We start from the raw sequence: 16,038 nt of genomic DNA on the forward strand, positions 1-16,038 counted from the left end.
GAATATAAATATGCTTTACAGCGCTCGGCTCCCTATCATAAGAATACTTCCTGAGTGGATGTAAATTTACAACAGGTGCTTATCAAATGTGAAAATGCTTGCAAATCAGAAACAAACTTTAGGGCTGGGAACATATTTCAGTGATGGCTTTTGCAGGGGCTGTGTTCACTGCTGAAGCAATAACGTTGTTCCTCTTTACTTTCCGTGTGAGGTGTCTTTCCATGGTCTGCCACAGGGAGAATGATAACGGCTGAGTCTCAGACTCTGGTGTTAAGATGCAGATTTGTTTAATGAAATCCATATTTACCATTGGAACACAAATACAGCTAATATGCCCTAAATTCATAGGAGGGATCTTTACTTTCAGAAGAACTAATATTTTCATTAATTGTGTGTTTCTACCAGAAGGCAGGCATCCTGTAACCATTTTTGCAGAATACTGCACCTGTGAAAGAAATGTTTTTCAACTCTTCCATTCTGGATGACTGTAATGTGTTGTATCCTTAAAATAAGGGAACTACTTCCTTTCCCGGTCCTAAAGGGTGAATTCTCTGCTGTCATTGGGCCTTGTGTGTGTGTGTTTTTTCTGAATTGCACTTTTTTTTCCCCCAGCATAAAAATAGTCCCACTCCTTTGCCCCCCAAATCTTTAAGGTTTGCTTACAAGATGTACTTGTTGTGCAGGGAGTAATTAGCCTGTTACAGAGATATTAATTAACATGTTGGAAATGTTTTCTTTATTAATGAGAAATTCACACATTCTATTTAAATTAATTTGTATAGTTTAAAATTAATTTATCGTGGCCTTTGATGACCTCAAATCTACTAAGACAAAACTGGAGTATTGTACTAACGGTTAAACCATTCATTAAACATTTTATGCAAATAGTGTTTGTTTATAAACAAATTAACTGCAAGGATTTTCAAAACAGGTGCTGTGTTGTGAATGCGTACTAAATGATGTGGTACTGAAAGAATTAATTAGACCTTCAGATGTAATTAGTTGCAATAATTTGCGTGATTAGCGGCTTGGTTAAGAAGTAAGACACACACATTGTAATGCATGGGAGAGTCACTGCAGTAGCTTTGTTTTTCATATGGTGAGATGAGCCTTCTCCATGTTTAGGAAATTTTTCAAAAAATTGCTGACATAGCTGGAGTTAATTGCCAACTATCCTGTGGGGGGTAATGTTGTTGTTGTAGCTTTTTTCTTTTTTTTTTTTCCTTCCCTTCTTTCTCCCTTGGCTTCTTGCAATGTGTAGCCACTGGATTGTAAGGCTGTTTGTTTGCACCTTTATGAATTTTTAAAAGAGAAAGTTGTTAACCCCAGATCTTTTCATCCCCAGAGGAAATGATGATACTTAACATGTTGAGGGTTAAAAGACAGAATGCAATTATTATAAGTCAAATGAAACATGTTCTGCTTTTCAAGATCGAGAGATATCGCTCAGGGAATAGCTACAGTCGTATTTTTTTTGAAGTCATCTGTTCTTCCCAAAGATGGGCTGCCACTGTGAATGGTTTAGTCTGATGGGCTCCAGAAACTGGTAATCGTCATTGCTGATGGCTTGTTTACATGATGTTGGTGTTGTAGGGGCAAAGCCACTGAGATTCCTGGAACCATCTTCAGGTGGATTTATTCTCTGGGGCCATATTGCTGTGAGATGGTTCTTAAAGTTTTGGAGACCCTCAGGCTCCTGACCTCTTTGCTCAGAGACTTTACATAGTTCAAACCTGCTTTGGAAAATCCTGTAGAGCCACTCACAGGGTTGTCTGAGGCTAAGTGCAAACCAAGTGTCCAACATGGATGTACAGGCTAGGGATCCTTGCTCTGTCCACCCAGGTATGGGGAGCCACGTTGATTAATAGGCCACAGGCAAATGAAACCCATATTCCTCTCTACAGACCTGCTTAAATTCTATTTTGTTGTTGTTGTTCCAGGGATTGAACCCATGGGCGCTTAACCACTGAGCCACCTCCCCAGCCCTCTTTTATATTTTATTAGAGACAGGGTCATTCTGAGTTGCTTAGGGCCTTGCTAAGTTGCTGATCTGGTTTTGAACTCATGATCCTCCTGCCTCAGTCTCTGAGATGCTGGGATTACAGTTGTGTGCCACAGTAACTGGCCAGAATTCTTTTTATTTCTTCATTCATACAAAAATATTCTTTGTGTGCTTACTGGTCACACAGGTGCTGTTGTAGATCTGGGGATGCAGCAGTGATTAACACAGATGAGGTCCTTTTTTTGGATAAAGTTTTCCTTAGTGGGAAGGCAAACAAATAAACAAACAGATGACAAGTTTCAGTTAATTGTAACTATGAAGACATGCGAACTTGGATGGTTTCTCTTCACTCAAGTGCACAATTCCTGTTGGAACCCCACTTCCTGTCACTCCTGTGCCCTCACAGGGTAATCATGATGTCTTATGCTGTAGAAGGCAGGGTGGGGGTGGTGGGTGGTTGGTGAAGCAGTGGGCCAGGGTTTGAAAATAAGCCCTTTAGTTAAAATTGTGTGTGCACGTGCATTGTATGCACGTGTGTGTGAGATAAATGCCCTGCTATGCCTGAAACACGTTACATGACAGAAAGACTCAAGATGTGTTGTTTTACGTTTTATGAAACCTCCGTTACTGATGGTCATGTGGATTAACTAGTTCTTCCACCACCAGGCTGAATGACCTTGGGCAGGGCTGAGATGATGTCTGAGTTCCCTTCCAGCTGTAGAAATCAATGATTCTACTCTTGGCCTTGGAGAGATTGAGGACCTAGAGATGAAACCTTGCGAGTTTCCGAGTGTAAGGCCGCGGCTTTCCCTCCCCTGAATTTCTTTGGTGGTGTTTGATTCAGTCCGTCCTCATTTTCAGCCGGTGTTTGCCAACCAGTCTTTAAAATAGGCCCTTTTTTGGCTGATATTTGAACTTGAACAAAATTAACATTTGTGTGTCATCAGTAGCCGCAGTGCATCATTCTGGGCAGTGAAGGATGAAAAGTCAAAGAATGTGGGCCGCTTGATTAAAATGAACAATCAAGGAAAGTTCTGAAAGATGGATACGTAGAGCTGGCTTGTTAATTTATGTGGACTCGATTCCAATTGCAAAGGAACATTTTTTTCCCCCCCTCTGAAACTTTTAAGAAATTAGGTTTTAAAGCTGAACTGGTGCACCACTCAACTTAAAATAGAAGAGAATTTGATTTTATGTGGTGCCTTTCACTCCAGCACTCTGTAATATTGCCCATCAAAAGCTCTTTGCTGTGGGGTGGCTGGGAGGCAGGGCTGGTTTGCATGTGTCCTGAGAAAGCAATGAACCGCTATTCCCCTTTGCTGAACACTTGGAGAGGAGCTTCCTGTGGATTTTAAAGCCTCTCTCCTTTGGGCCTGTGCACATCTGTCCCTTCCTTGGACTATGGTCTTTGTGCAAATATTTATTGGAGTCTTTGGAAACTGTCTGCTGCATGCAAATACCATCTCATGCTGCAAGATTCAACAGGAACGTTGTCTTCTACTCCCCCAGGTATCATTAGAAATTCCTCCCTCTAAAGTCATCGGGAACATTATATATTAGAGTTCTCTGTTGGGTTGTGTGTGTCCTTGGGAAAGTAACTGGCCTTTACTTTTAATCTCAGTGGAGCCACTCACAGGGTTGTCTGAGGCTAAGTGCAAACCAAGTGTCCAGTGTGGGTGTACAGGCCAGGGATCCTTGCTCTGTCCACTCAAGTATGGGGAGCTACGTTGATTGATAGGCCACAGGCAAATGAAACTGACATTCCTCTCCATAGACTTGCCTAAATGTCTTTCTCTCCTAGGCCAGAGGAGGACTGGGGACCAGTCATGATGGTTCTCCATGTCAGATAGCTTTGAAATCCCAACTGATTGCAATACTTAGTGCCTTTGGGTGTCATACACCTTGCTTACACGTTACAACAGAGACCCAAACAAAGACCTTCCTATTCTCCTTACTGTTATATTATTTCTATTTTTTATTCCTCAGTTTCCCTCCTTGTAAAATGAACAGTTCTTGTGCACTGGGTTTCCTTTCCACTCTGTTACTTTATGAGCCTATAACTGGTTTTGAAATAATCATAGAATCAGGAGAAAATTAAGACCCAGGTATTTCCTCTGCCCTTCTGTCCTCTTGGATTTGTTTTACCAAATGGGTGTACAGGCCGGGGATCCTTGCTCTGTCCACCCAAGTATGGGGAGCTATGTTGATTGATAGGCCACAGGCAAATGAAACCAACATTCCTCTCCATAGACTTGCCTAAATGTCTTTCTCTCATTTGGGGTCATCATATTATTTCTCTGTCCCCATCTCTGTCTGTCTCTTTCTCTCTCCTTCCAGTGTGATTCCTAAAAAGCAATGTTCAAAGAAGACATTGTAGAATAATATTTGGATTTCAGCAGGATTCTGTTCAAATAAGTGCTCAGGTGATTTCTGGTTAAGCCATATTTGGGGACAATTTTTTTTGAAATGGAAAAAAAAATCTTTGGGAGTTGGAGCTGGAACTCAGTTGCAAAGAAGGAAGGGACTAAAGACATGTCGGGCATCGCACAGGGTCTGGCTGCCTACGACACAGAGATGGTGGCTCCTTGGTAGGAGGGTTTGGACAATGTTAAAAATGAGAAAATAATCTGAACAACCACGATGATTAATACTAACACTCGTCTTCAAAGAGCCATGAGATCTTTAGTATCTACAAAATATATGAGGCTTCAGTTGAAGTTTTTATCAGAGAGATGTATCTGAGGCTTTATTTCATCTTCACTGAGCTGAAGGCAGCCTTGAGGGCTGGATGGAAGGGGGCCGAGGTGGGTGGAGAGAGGTCTGAGGATAAAGAAGCAATATCTCCCCAGAGATGCCTTGAAAAACTCGAGAGTCCTGCATTCCCTCCTTGCAAAATACAATAGGGGAGACTGCTGGCTTGGATAGGGTCTTGTCCTGGGGTGTTAGTCTCATCTGTACCACTTACTCTGCTGGGTGACCTCTTGGACGGTCAGTTTCCTCTTTTGGATGTGGATCATGTAGGAATGATGAGCTCTACCCTGCAGGGGGTCCACCCACTCTGGTTTTCAACTGCTCATTTCAGTTGGGGGCTTGCTCATCTCCACCTCTTTTAAGCCTCTCCCCACATTTTTTTGAAGAACAAGTTGCTTTATAGAGGAGCTGTTGATGGACTGCATCCCACAACAGCCTGAGTGACTGCGAGGAACATTTTGGAGATATATTTTGGAGGTATGAAAGCCAAGCAGTGGAGGGAAGCTCAAAGAAGGAGCCACAGCATCTGATAAATGCAGGAATTCATTGACTGGCTCAAAGGTGGCATGATAGTAGGTGTTCCTTGGTCTGCTCCACCTCTTTGGGAGCTAAGGAGTAAAACGGTCCAGGGAAGTGCCCTCACCAAGTGGTTTCTCTCTCCTTGAAAACTCCTTCCCACACCTGAGGCACAAGGGTGGCTCACCTGGTCATTGTCTTCTGATCTTCCTTAGGGCAACACATCTGGAGCCTGTGCCTGGATGTTTCCTCCTATTGACAAGATGGAAGGGATGCTGGAGAAAAAGTTTCTCTGGTTCCTAAGCATCAGCAAATTCAAGCGAGTGTCCAAAGGTAATTGTGTTAGGCAACATGCTAGTCCTACACTAATAGTCTTATGAGCTCCAATGATAAAGTGTGTATGTTCCAATGATTATAGAAATTTTATTTTCATCTGGTTTTTATATTGCTATAAATATTTTGCATTTACCAAATAAAGTGGTTGCTATGTAGAGATCATAACTTCTGGGACCTAAATTTGCTTCGGATGATAGGCAAATTATAGACTACAATATGTGATCAAACAGCAGTATGGGGAACTTAAATAGAGTGAGCCCTGAGGACAGAGGCTGCTTAAAACTATGGGGGATGGAATAAATGGGAGTTTTAGCAAAGCTATCACTGATTCCAGCAGATAAATTATGCTCTGCCTTTTTGTATCTCTTTGGGACTGTACTACATAAATTATGACCAAATATAATTTAGGCTATCAGCCTATATTTCTGAACATCCATCTTGTACATTTTAAGTACAAAATTACCATTTTGCAGAAGTATAAAATTGAGACAAATTTTTTTCCATCTGTGCATTTAACTTCTGCATACTTTATAGCAGCTAAAGGGTTCGAGAGGACCTCATTACCATCCGGAGGGGACGTTAGCCCCGCGACTATATAACTGTATTAAGATCTACATAAACGGGAATAAAGTTCGAGGGACAGTGGAATGTGGAATTATATATTCTTTCTTAAATGGAGATGTAACTTTTATATAAAACTGCTCCTTGCTGCTTTTCTGAATAAGAGTAACTGTTTATAAATTCAGACTTGCTGTTGAAGGAGTCTGTGTTTATGAAAAATCCCTTTAAAAAACACGCTGGCTTTTGGTACAGAGGGGACAAACATGGGGAGAGCTTTTGGAGCAAATGTCTGGATTTGAACTCTGGTGTGGTCCACCTAGATGGCAGTGGAAACTTGAAGTCTCACACTCATCCTTCCTTAGATTTCTGAGGGATGTGAAGTGGAGGAAATCGGAGAACTCCTGTGCCCACCCATCAGGTGGGAATCATGGGGCTTCTCCCTGGGACTGGGAGTCACTGGCTTCTCTGGAGGTCAGGGTGGAGTGGGGTCTATTCAAAGGACCAGGAGAGCTTTGTTCTGATTCCTGACAAGGGTAACTCCTCTGATAGCTTGGTAAATCTCTGACCAAGGACTAGGACAGTCCAAGTTTCTTCTAGGCAAACCTGAGTTTCTTCAAGATTCGGGGTGACATTACTCTGATGACTGTCATTGCATCCGAGGACAATTTTTCTACTTCTGTGCTTCTGGGTCTTCAGAGTAGAATGAAGCTTCGTATAGTTGATAGCACAGAGCAATGCAGATGGCAGATGGCAGGATGCTGTTTAAGGCTTTAGACCCTTTGGACCAATTGGACAGTACCATTTAACCTTCCGTTCATATCCCCTCCCTCCCTCATGTGAAAAAATAACCCTTCTGGAAAGATCTTGGCGAATTCTCTCCCTTAATCTTCCTCTGCTTCTATGTATGACTCTTTTTGGCACAGCTCTCAACATCGCTGCCTTTGGTGTATGTCATGAACATGCAGATGATGCATGGCCACAGCTTCTCACTATTGCACTTCTCAGAAGCTCCATCCTGGCCTGAAAACACAGAGGGTCGTGGGAGGAAGAGTAACAAGGAAGCCTCCATTCAGACGCCCCCTTTGACACTCAGTAGCTGGGGAAAGTTTGTCTGGCTCTCAGAATCCTTATCTATGGGGCTTTTATCAGAATCCCACCCTGCATCTCACCTGGTTGATTCAAGCCTCAAGGGTGGCCTGTCCACTCTTCTCATCACTCAGAAGTGTGTGGGGACAGCAGGATGAGCCTCCAAGGGTCCACTGCTCTCTCCCTGGACCACACCAGAGTTCAAATCCCATCCTTTGCTCCCGAAGCCTACTGGTATCTGGACGGTCCCCATGTTTACCCCCTCTGCATCTCAGGGCTGTGACAGGGCAGTTACAAGCCAAGGGAACGAGGATGCAGCCCTGGGGATGGTGTTTCTCTTAAACTAACTTTCCATTTTTCTTTTTCTCATGCCTTTTCTCCATTCCTGGGTGTGTGTGTCTCCTTCCTTCCATTTTTGTCTATCTCTTGTGTCTTTCTCGGTCTCTCTTCTTTCTTCCTTCCTCTAGATGGCCAAGTTGCAGAATAAATATATATTTTAGCCAAATAAAGTGGCTCATTGGTCTACTGGCTGCAAGCGAGCTGTGCCCAAGGTGCTGAAAGAGCTGCCCCAAACTTAAGCCCCTGAGAGCTCACAGTCCAGAAAGAGAGAAAGGGTGACCAGGGCACCGAATGGATGGTCTAGGGTTCTATCCAGCCAGGAGTTTGGGCATAACTTCCACGCAGTGTTTAAAGATGGGAGCAATGACACGGGCACGAATCGCATTTGTTGCACATGTCAAAGAACGTGTCGGATCCTGTTGTGTTGGTCAGCTCTTCACTGCTGTGACCAAAACACCTGACAAGAACAACTTATGGGAGGAAAAGTTTACTTTGGGCTCACGGCTTCAGAGGTAAAGTCCATGGTCTGCTGACTCCATTTTTCTGGAGAGAAGGTGGGACAGAACATCATGGTGGAAAGGCATGGTGGAGGACATTTGCTCCCGGAAACACACAGAGAAGAGCTAGGGGGACAAGATATAATCCCCAAGGGCACCAACTCAGAGACTTACTTCCTCCAGCCGTGTCCCACCTGCCTAGAGTTACCACCCAACTCAGTAATTGTTCAAATTACTAATTCATCAAAATGGATGAATCCACTGATAAGCTTAATCACTCTCATAATCTAATCATTTCGCCTCTGGAACATTCCTCATGGACACAGGAACTTTTCATGGGGGGGCAACACCTCATCTAAACCATATAACTGTTTCCTCACCATTTTGGGGAGGAAAAAGGCTATGTGAAGGGATGAGTGCCTGTTTCTGCTCCTGGACTTGGCTTTAGGAGACAGAACTCTCAGCTCTGTTTGGTGGTGAGTCCACTGTTTCAAGAAGGCAATGAAGAAACTTCCTTCAGAGACAAGGTGTGTTCATATCTGCAATGGAGGACTTATCACTGTCTATAGGGGACAGACTGACAGTGGGGTCTTCCGGGACTGTACTCAGGTCTGACTCTCCTGAAGGCACTAAGAGCCTAGAGAAGGACTGAAGCTGTCTTGGGTTCCCTGAAATAAATGGAAATGCATGCAGCCAAGGCACTTGGCTCCTTAGTGACTGGGAAGAAGGTGACAAGAAGCAGAACCTCAAACCAGGAATCAGGTTCTACAGCCATGACACCTAGCCTCAGGCAGAGAAAGTGGACTCAATCATTCCCTTCATTAGCAATTCATTGAATGTTTATTGCGAACTTACTATGAGCCAGTGAACTTCTACTTTAGTGGCTAAAATGACCTTGAACTATCAGCTGATAAACAAGTAAGAAATATAATAAATAAATTTTAAAATTCCAGTTGTTGATAAATTGCTATTCATATTTTCTTTAGGAAATAAAATGGAGCAATTATTGAGAAGGTAACAGCAGCTACCTAGAGTGGGTGGCGGATGTCCTTTCTGAGGAGGAGACTCAAGAGCTCAAGTCTGGAGGATGAGAAAGAGCGGGTAATGGATGAGTGACCAGCACAGGGAATCCTGTCAGGACAGCTGAGGGAAGGGTTGGGAAGACTCCATCCCTGCAGCCTACATCATCTGTCCCTCAGAGGATAAGCACATTAGAGGCTTGAATCAACCCAGTGAGATGCAGGGTGGGATTGTGATAAAATATTTTTTAGATAACGATTCTGAGGTTCAGACAAACTTTCCCAAAGTCACCCAGCCAGTGAGTGACAGAGGGCACTTCTGAATGCACTCTGGTTGTCCTTCCTTCCATGGCCCTCTGTGTTTCCAGGCCACATGGAGCTTCCAAGAGGTTCAGCATGAGTAGCAATGTCTGTGTTGTTTCCATGTTAGTGAGATCTGAGTAGCATCTAACCGGTTAAGGAGGTGTCCCTTCAGTGGCCACCTATCACCACTCTCCAAGGTGAGCAAAGATCCTCCATCATGCCTTTCCTCCATGATGTTCTCACCTTGAGTCCAGAGCAATGGCATTCTACAACAGGAGCTGGTGGTCACCCCATTCCCCGTGGAGTCTATGCAAATGAAAGCCCTGCACCATAAGTGGACTGGCTCACATGTGCCTCTAAGTACACTGGAAATGCGGAGGCCAGAAAAGCTGGAGGCTGGTTCTGGCCCTTCATCCACCCTCTACTCCTCTAAATCGAGGGTTCACAGTGAGAATGGGCACAAGGGGAAATCAGCTTAGAGCAATGGACAGATGGAAACAACCACATGGTACCACAGGAGAGGAGATGGCTTTTTTCTTCCCTCAAAATCCCAAGGTCACATCCTTGGTAGGACCTGGGTTATCAGAGCAGAGACAGACTCTCATCACCTGCAGTTGCTGGGGGGAATGACCTATTAATTTGCTCTGAGAAATGTAATGACCTTGACCTGGAAATGCACCCGTTGGCATTTACAGCACACTTTATCCTCATGGTCACTCACCCTAGGAAGCCAGGCTGTAATCTGAAACCCCATTATCAAATCACCATGAAGAAAATCCTAGACACTGGGTCCTTATCATGACACATTTTTTGGCTGAAGGCAACTGGAGATGTCCAACCCATTTGGATGGAAGCCTGGAGTCTGTAGGAAGAGTTTGGGCTGGCGCCTGGGGTGGCAGTTAACATTGTGAGTAGGGAGGAGTGTGTGGAGGGAAAACAGGGTGGGTTGTCGGTGGAAGCCTGGAGGGCCACCCTCATCATGGGGCAGGTGGAAAATGAGGAAGAAATGGATGGAACCGAGGGAGGTAAGAAGAAAACCAGAGAGGCCCAGGAGGTGGACAGTTTCAAGATGGTGGGAATGGTCACAGGTGGTAACTGTAGCAGAGATGTCCAGCCAGGATGACTGAGAAGAATCCATTAGGTCTGGCGAGGGGATGGTCATGATGATTCAAGCAGGGGAGAGGAACAGGGGAGAGGTTGTGTGTCAAGGGTACTTGGTCTTCGAGTGGAGAGCTTTGGGTCAGTGGTGATGGAGATACTGAAGTGGAGGAAAGAGAAAACTGTGGGTGTCTGGAGAGAGCAGGGTGGGAAGGTAGGTCTTCAACATGACTGTGGGTGAGACCAGGGGGAAGGAGGTGTTGCTGGGAATGGTGCTGACTTTGTAGGTGTAAAGATGGGGCAGGGAAGAGCCACTGGGAGGAATGAATGAGGGAGCTCAAGAGAGCCCTGATGGAGGGGACTAAGGGTACAGCTGAGATGGGGACCCCAAAAGGGACAGGGCCCCTTGCTGTATCTTTTGCCAAGAGACACCATCATCTTATGGATTAAAATGGGAGATGGAGGAGTGAGCAGGGTTAATATTTGTATATTAAGGATTGGGAAAGGATGGAGGAGGCCAGAGAACTGAGTGTCCAATGGGCAGTAGTGAGTTCAGAGGCATCGATGTGGATCCTGGGCTAAGTGGAATAGGGGAGCAGAGAAGAGGGGCTCAAGAGGGGACTCAGGAAGGTGGATGACTGGAGATTGGGAGGAGAGGCTGCTGTAGACAGACAGGTGGCCATGGGATGTAAGAATTCAGAGACCAGCTACCCCTGGAGTGATAGAGCAACACCATCCTGGGGCAGTTATAGGCAGGGGTTGAACTAGAGGAATAGTCTAGTCCGAATCCTGACTCTCTTGGGTGAACTTGAGTATGATTTCTGGGTTTCCCCTTAAAACGGGAGTAATGATGTTGCTTCCACGACAGGGTGACTAGTACCATCGGGCAAAGCAGAGTGTTAGGGATTGGATGATCCAAGTGGAACCTTATGCAGGGCGATGCTGAATAAATGATTATGATCCTCCCCATTATCACTGCTTGATGCCACGGAACCTGGGTTACAGAAGGCTCTTTGGTAAGGATTGGAAGGGTGATGAGCAGGGGAGAAATTAGGAATGAGGAAGTGCAGGGTGGTAAGAGCATGGGAATGGGAGCGGGTTAGGGGTCAGGGTACGAGGAAGAGAACCGCAGGTCCTGTTTACCCTGTGTGATACAGGGGTGCAGATTCTTTGGCCCAGAGTTTCTGACCCAGGTCCAGCTGGTAGAGCCTGGCCAGGTCTTAGGCAGTTGGTGAGTGCTTCTGCTGGCTGGGACCCTGTTCTCGGGATGTCTGGAGCATGGACAGGTGCATACATCAATGCACAACGTGAGGCAGTGGTGAGGCAGGATGGGCCACAGGGGCATTTACCTTGACCGTGTAAACCCAAGTGTTCTTTTTTACTTCCTTGCCCCGTGCCTCAGTTTCCCCGTCTGTGGAATAAAGAATAAGAAATGATGACTTGCTTCCTCCCAATACTGCTGTCTTCTGATTCTAGGTCCCTCTCTCCTGGTGTTTTGGGGAAATCCCATTCCACCCATTCTTCCTTCAGGCTAGGAAGCTCCAGTTGACAAGGCCACATGATTCCAGGGACATCAGGGCTTTCCCTTTAGGCTTTTCCCTAAAGGATGATGCTTTGTGGACAACCACTAGAGAAGTGTTTCCTATATCAAGGCTGCTGAAGTACAGAGCAGAAGCATGTTGGAGGGGGGAAAAAAATAGGCTCTGCCTCCAAAGAGAGAGCCCTGAGGAGCATTATACCCACAGGGTGATGGCGAAGGTTGTGTGGATTTCCTGGGACCTCCTTGAGCAGTATCTGTTAGTGCTCTTACAAAGAAACCAGAGGCTGAGTATAAATGGGTGTGGGACTGGGCAAGGACAAATGGCCAGTGCTAAGCATGGCCTCACTCTTTGGTTTTCTGAGTCAGGGTCTGAGACCTTGACCTCTGCCCCAGATGGTGACCTTTATCTTGCAACTTGGTTTTCATGCAGGGTGTATTGTCTCCCCCAGTGGGCTTGGGACACTGGGAAGCGTGTCTTCTACCAAATGTCTCATTTGTGGAATCCCGGGAGATATTGGCAATTGATCTCAGGGTCATTCAGGGCCAACGGACCCCTCCTGGTTACCATCCCTCCAACACACACTGTAGCCTGTGTGCACATACCCAGGACGTGCCCTTGAGGAAGGAAGAAGGTCGGTTCTGGTGCAGCAGGACAAGGAGCATGGAAATAAAATGCAAATCGAAAGTACTGATGGCCAAAGCCAAATTCTTCAACGGCAGCATTGCCTGACCTTAAAGGTCCCACCTCTGCCCTGCACAAAGAGGCACTGGGTGCACAGAGAGGCCAGGATGTGTTGCTGCATCCAGAAACCAAAGCCTTTGGGGGTGAGGATGAGGAAGACCTTCCTCTTCCTTGGACCACGTGGCTCCCCGTTTTTGTCTCCTACCCCCTACTTTGCTGCAGGAAGAGCCAAGAGGAGCAGGGATCCCGTGGAGAAATGCAATTTCGCCCTGTGTGCCCGGCGCCCTGTTTGTTCCTGGCACAGCACAATGACCTCTTGTAAGCCAGTGGTTTTCCAGCCTCACTGAGGGTTACTGTGCAGCCTTGATTCCTCCCCTGATTATCTTGAAGCCTGTCAAGCTGTAAGGTTCTCCCTCCCTTCTTTGCTCTTTCTTCCTAATAGACATGAAACAGTGCAGTCAATAATATTTTACTTGTCTTCTCACTGCGTGTCTCTTCTTCTGATCAGTTTAGGCGGGTTTGACTGCGGAAAGTCAGAAGGGAGGTTACGATCTGAAAAGTTCAGCCAAATGTTATCAGCCTCGGAGATGTTGCTAAGGGAAGGGCCCCCCAGCCCTTGGCGACCGGAGCCAATAATAGCTGCGATTCACTGATAGCATCAACGCCTGTCAAAGATCCAGGCGTTTGTGGTTCGTCTGTAAACGCAAACACCTGTATCCAGTCAAGCTATGATGGTTATCCTCTCTTTCCCTGTCATTCCCATCGGTTCCTTGAAGGGGCTGCCAGGATGTTCTAAGCTGTGAGTTGATTTATAAAGTGAAGGGTCTCTCCGAAACTTTGGCAAGGTTGGGGAAATTGACGAAAGCGCGCCTCTCCTTCAGGGGGTGACGTGGCGTTTTGACAACGGTGAAATCGACAGTCTTCTTTTAATTACATTTTTGAACCCGTGGCACCAACGGCTCGAGCCACCACGGGAAATGGGGGCTTATGCTTCCTTTTCTTACCTTCACGTGATCCGCATCCCCCCCCCCCAACCCACCACCAAAAGGACGCTGGGTACTTGCTGGAGATTTTTGTGTGTGATGAATTAGATCAAAGTGACTTAATAAATAGTGTCCGAGGAAGCACTTCAGAACACAGTATATACATAGTTGAGATATTTTCAAGGTTGAACAGGCAAGGTCCAAACTGTTAAATAAACAAGTGCAAGGAGAAGACCGAGTGCGTGCTGGCCCACCCTGCTGCGGCAAGATGGCCATGGGCATCAGGATTTTCTCAGTGAAAGGGCTCATGGGCTTCTCCCTGCTGGGGTGGTCAGCCATGGCTGCCTGGAAGGAAAGAGAGATAAGGAGGCTATGGCACATCCTCCCCAGGCTTCATCTGTGTGGATGCTTTCATGGGACAAGTGTTTCCCCGAGGAGCTCTGCCTGGCTCTGCGCAGAATGTCCCAGGTGCTCATGTTCAATAAGCTCCAGTTTCCCATCTCAGCGTGGACAGGGCACCACTATCCCAGGTGGTCGGTCCATGCTGTCCTCTTGTGGGTGTGTGGTTATCTGCATGGTACCATCTTCTCCATCCTGTTTGCTTGTCTTCTGCCATTAGCAGCAGCCCGTGGTTTGGGGAAGGGTAGGGAGAACAAAAAAGGGTCAAGGAATTGTGACCTCAAGTGTCACTGGAGGGGGAGTAGTTGAGAAAACAGTCTCTGGAATCAGACCTGGGGCAAGCTGGGCTCTGGCATATTCTTGAACGAGGCTCTCCTAGCACCTCAGGGTACCCATGTGGGAAGAGGGCAATGACAGAATGGGTGCACTTGCTGGGAGAATGATGGGAGACGAAGTACTAGGTGACAACAAAATTGCACCCACAGAAGACCTTGTCATAGGGCACAGGGCATTTAGTGTAATGCCTGGTACATGGCAGGCATTCAGTATTGGTTTCTCCTCCTTCTCCTCATTGTTTTTCTCTATCCTCCGACCAAATGTTTTCAGAATGAAAAGTCTAATTTGGATCAGAGATTAGTGAAAAATTCAGGGATTCAGTTATTATCAACTTAAAGTATAAAGAAAAAAAAAAAAGAACGATGATTTAATGGTGATGCCCCCATGGAGCCTTATCAAAATCTCCCTTTGAAACCCCAGAGGGTGAATGAGGGATGTGGGTCACACCATGGTGTTTCGACGTGTGAGACCTACTGGATTTGTGGGCAGATGCTCATTGCATTCCAGGTATTTAAAAGATGGCACACTATTGATTCTTTGTGCTATAGAGCTCACAAAATCCTAAACTTGCATTTTTTTTTTCTTATGAAGAGTGCATTGAGATATATTGGTCCTAAACTCTTAATTCTTCCTACATATTTTAACCAAAGAATAAAGGGACCACACTAAGGCAGTGCTCAGGTTGCCTGTGCCAGGACTGCTTCCCGCTGCCTGCAGAACACGCTCTCATGTCTGCCCCTGCAAAACAGTGCAACTGGGTGGAGAGATCATGTTTTGGCAGCTCAAACTAAAATTTCAATGTTTGCTTAAAGGAAGCGACCCAGCTCTCCCTTTGCCTGGGACATCACAGGTTTCAGCACTGAAAGTTCCATGTCCCAAGCACGCGGGGCGGGGCGGGGCGGGGGGGGGCACGGGGGGGCGGGGGGGCACGGGGGGGCGGGGGGGCACGGGGGGGCGGGTCATCCAAGTTTAACGAGAAAGGCATCTCACGCCTTCATCTTTTGAAGGGGGATAAAAACAGGAAACAAGAGGACGAGATGTAAAAAATGACTCTGTGCCGAGAGTTCAGAGGAACAGGTGCGGTTTGTTATTTCAGAACATTCTTTACAGGACATATCGATATTCCAAGGGCAAGTGGATTGCTCTGGAGGGAACTAGACTAAAATTTCATTTTGACTGTGAAATAAGTGAAATTTGTGTTCTGTCCCCTCTCCACCAACTCCTTCAATCCATTATTTCATTTTTTGGGGGAAATATTTAATTCCTTTAGATCCATGTGATGTGACAGGAAATCACCAGGATTGTGTTTTTAATTAATTTAGTTTGGCCCACAAAGTTGGGTGTCTTTGAGTTGCAGCTCTGAATGTCAGATTTTTTTTTTTTTTAACCAAGGCTGGTGACACCACTTGGACATTCCATGACAACTGGTTTCTGGTTGCCTCCAAATGGCAGGTCACCCCAGCCCTCAGCTGGGGGTACTTTACTCTTAGTTTAGCTAATCCCATGTGATTGAATATAATGAGAAGCCGCCCAATTGCATACCCAGATGTTTTAAAGTCTTTCAACGAATATACATCATCTTTATTCTAA

General features: G+C 45.9%; 1 protein-coding gene across 19 annotated transcripts in view; it reads left to right on the forward strand.

The window, feature by feature from the left end:
• Positions 1 to 16,038, forward strand: part of LOC308637471 (uncharacterized protein) — a 160,780-nt gene that overhangs the window by 23,237 nt on the left and 121,505 nt on the right. The window lies entirely within an intron of this gene.

Source organism: Spermophilus citellus (assembly GCF_964194105.1).
Source record: "Spermophilus citellus genome assembly, chromosome: 18".
Taxonomy (NCBI): Eukaryota; Metazoa; Chordata; class Mammalia; order Rodentia; family Sciuridae; genus Spermophilus; species Spermophilus citellus.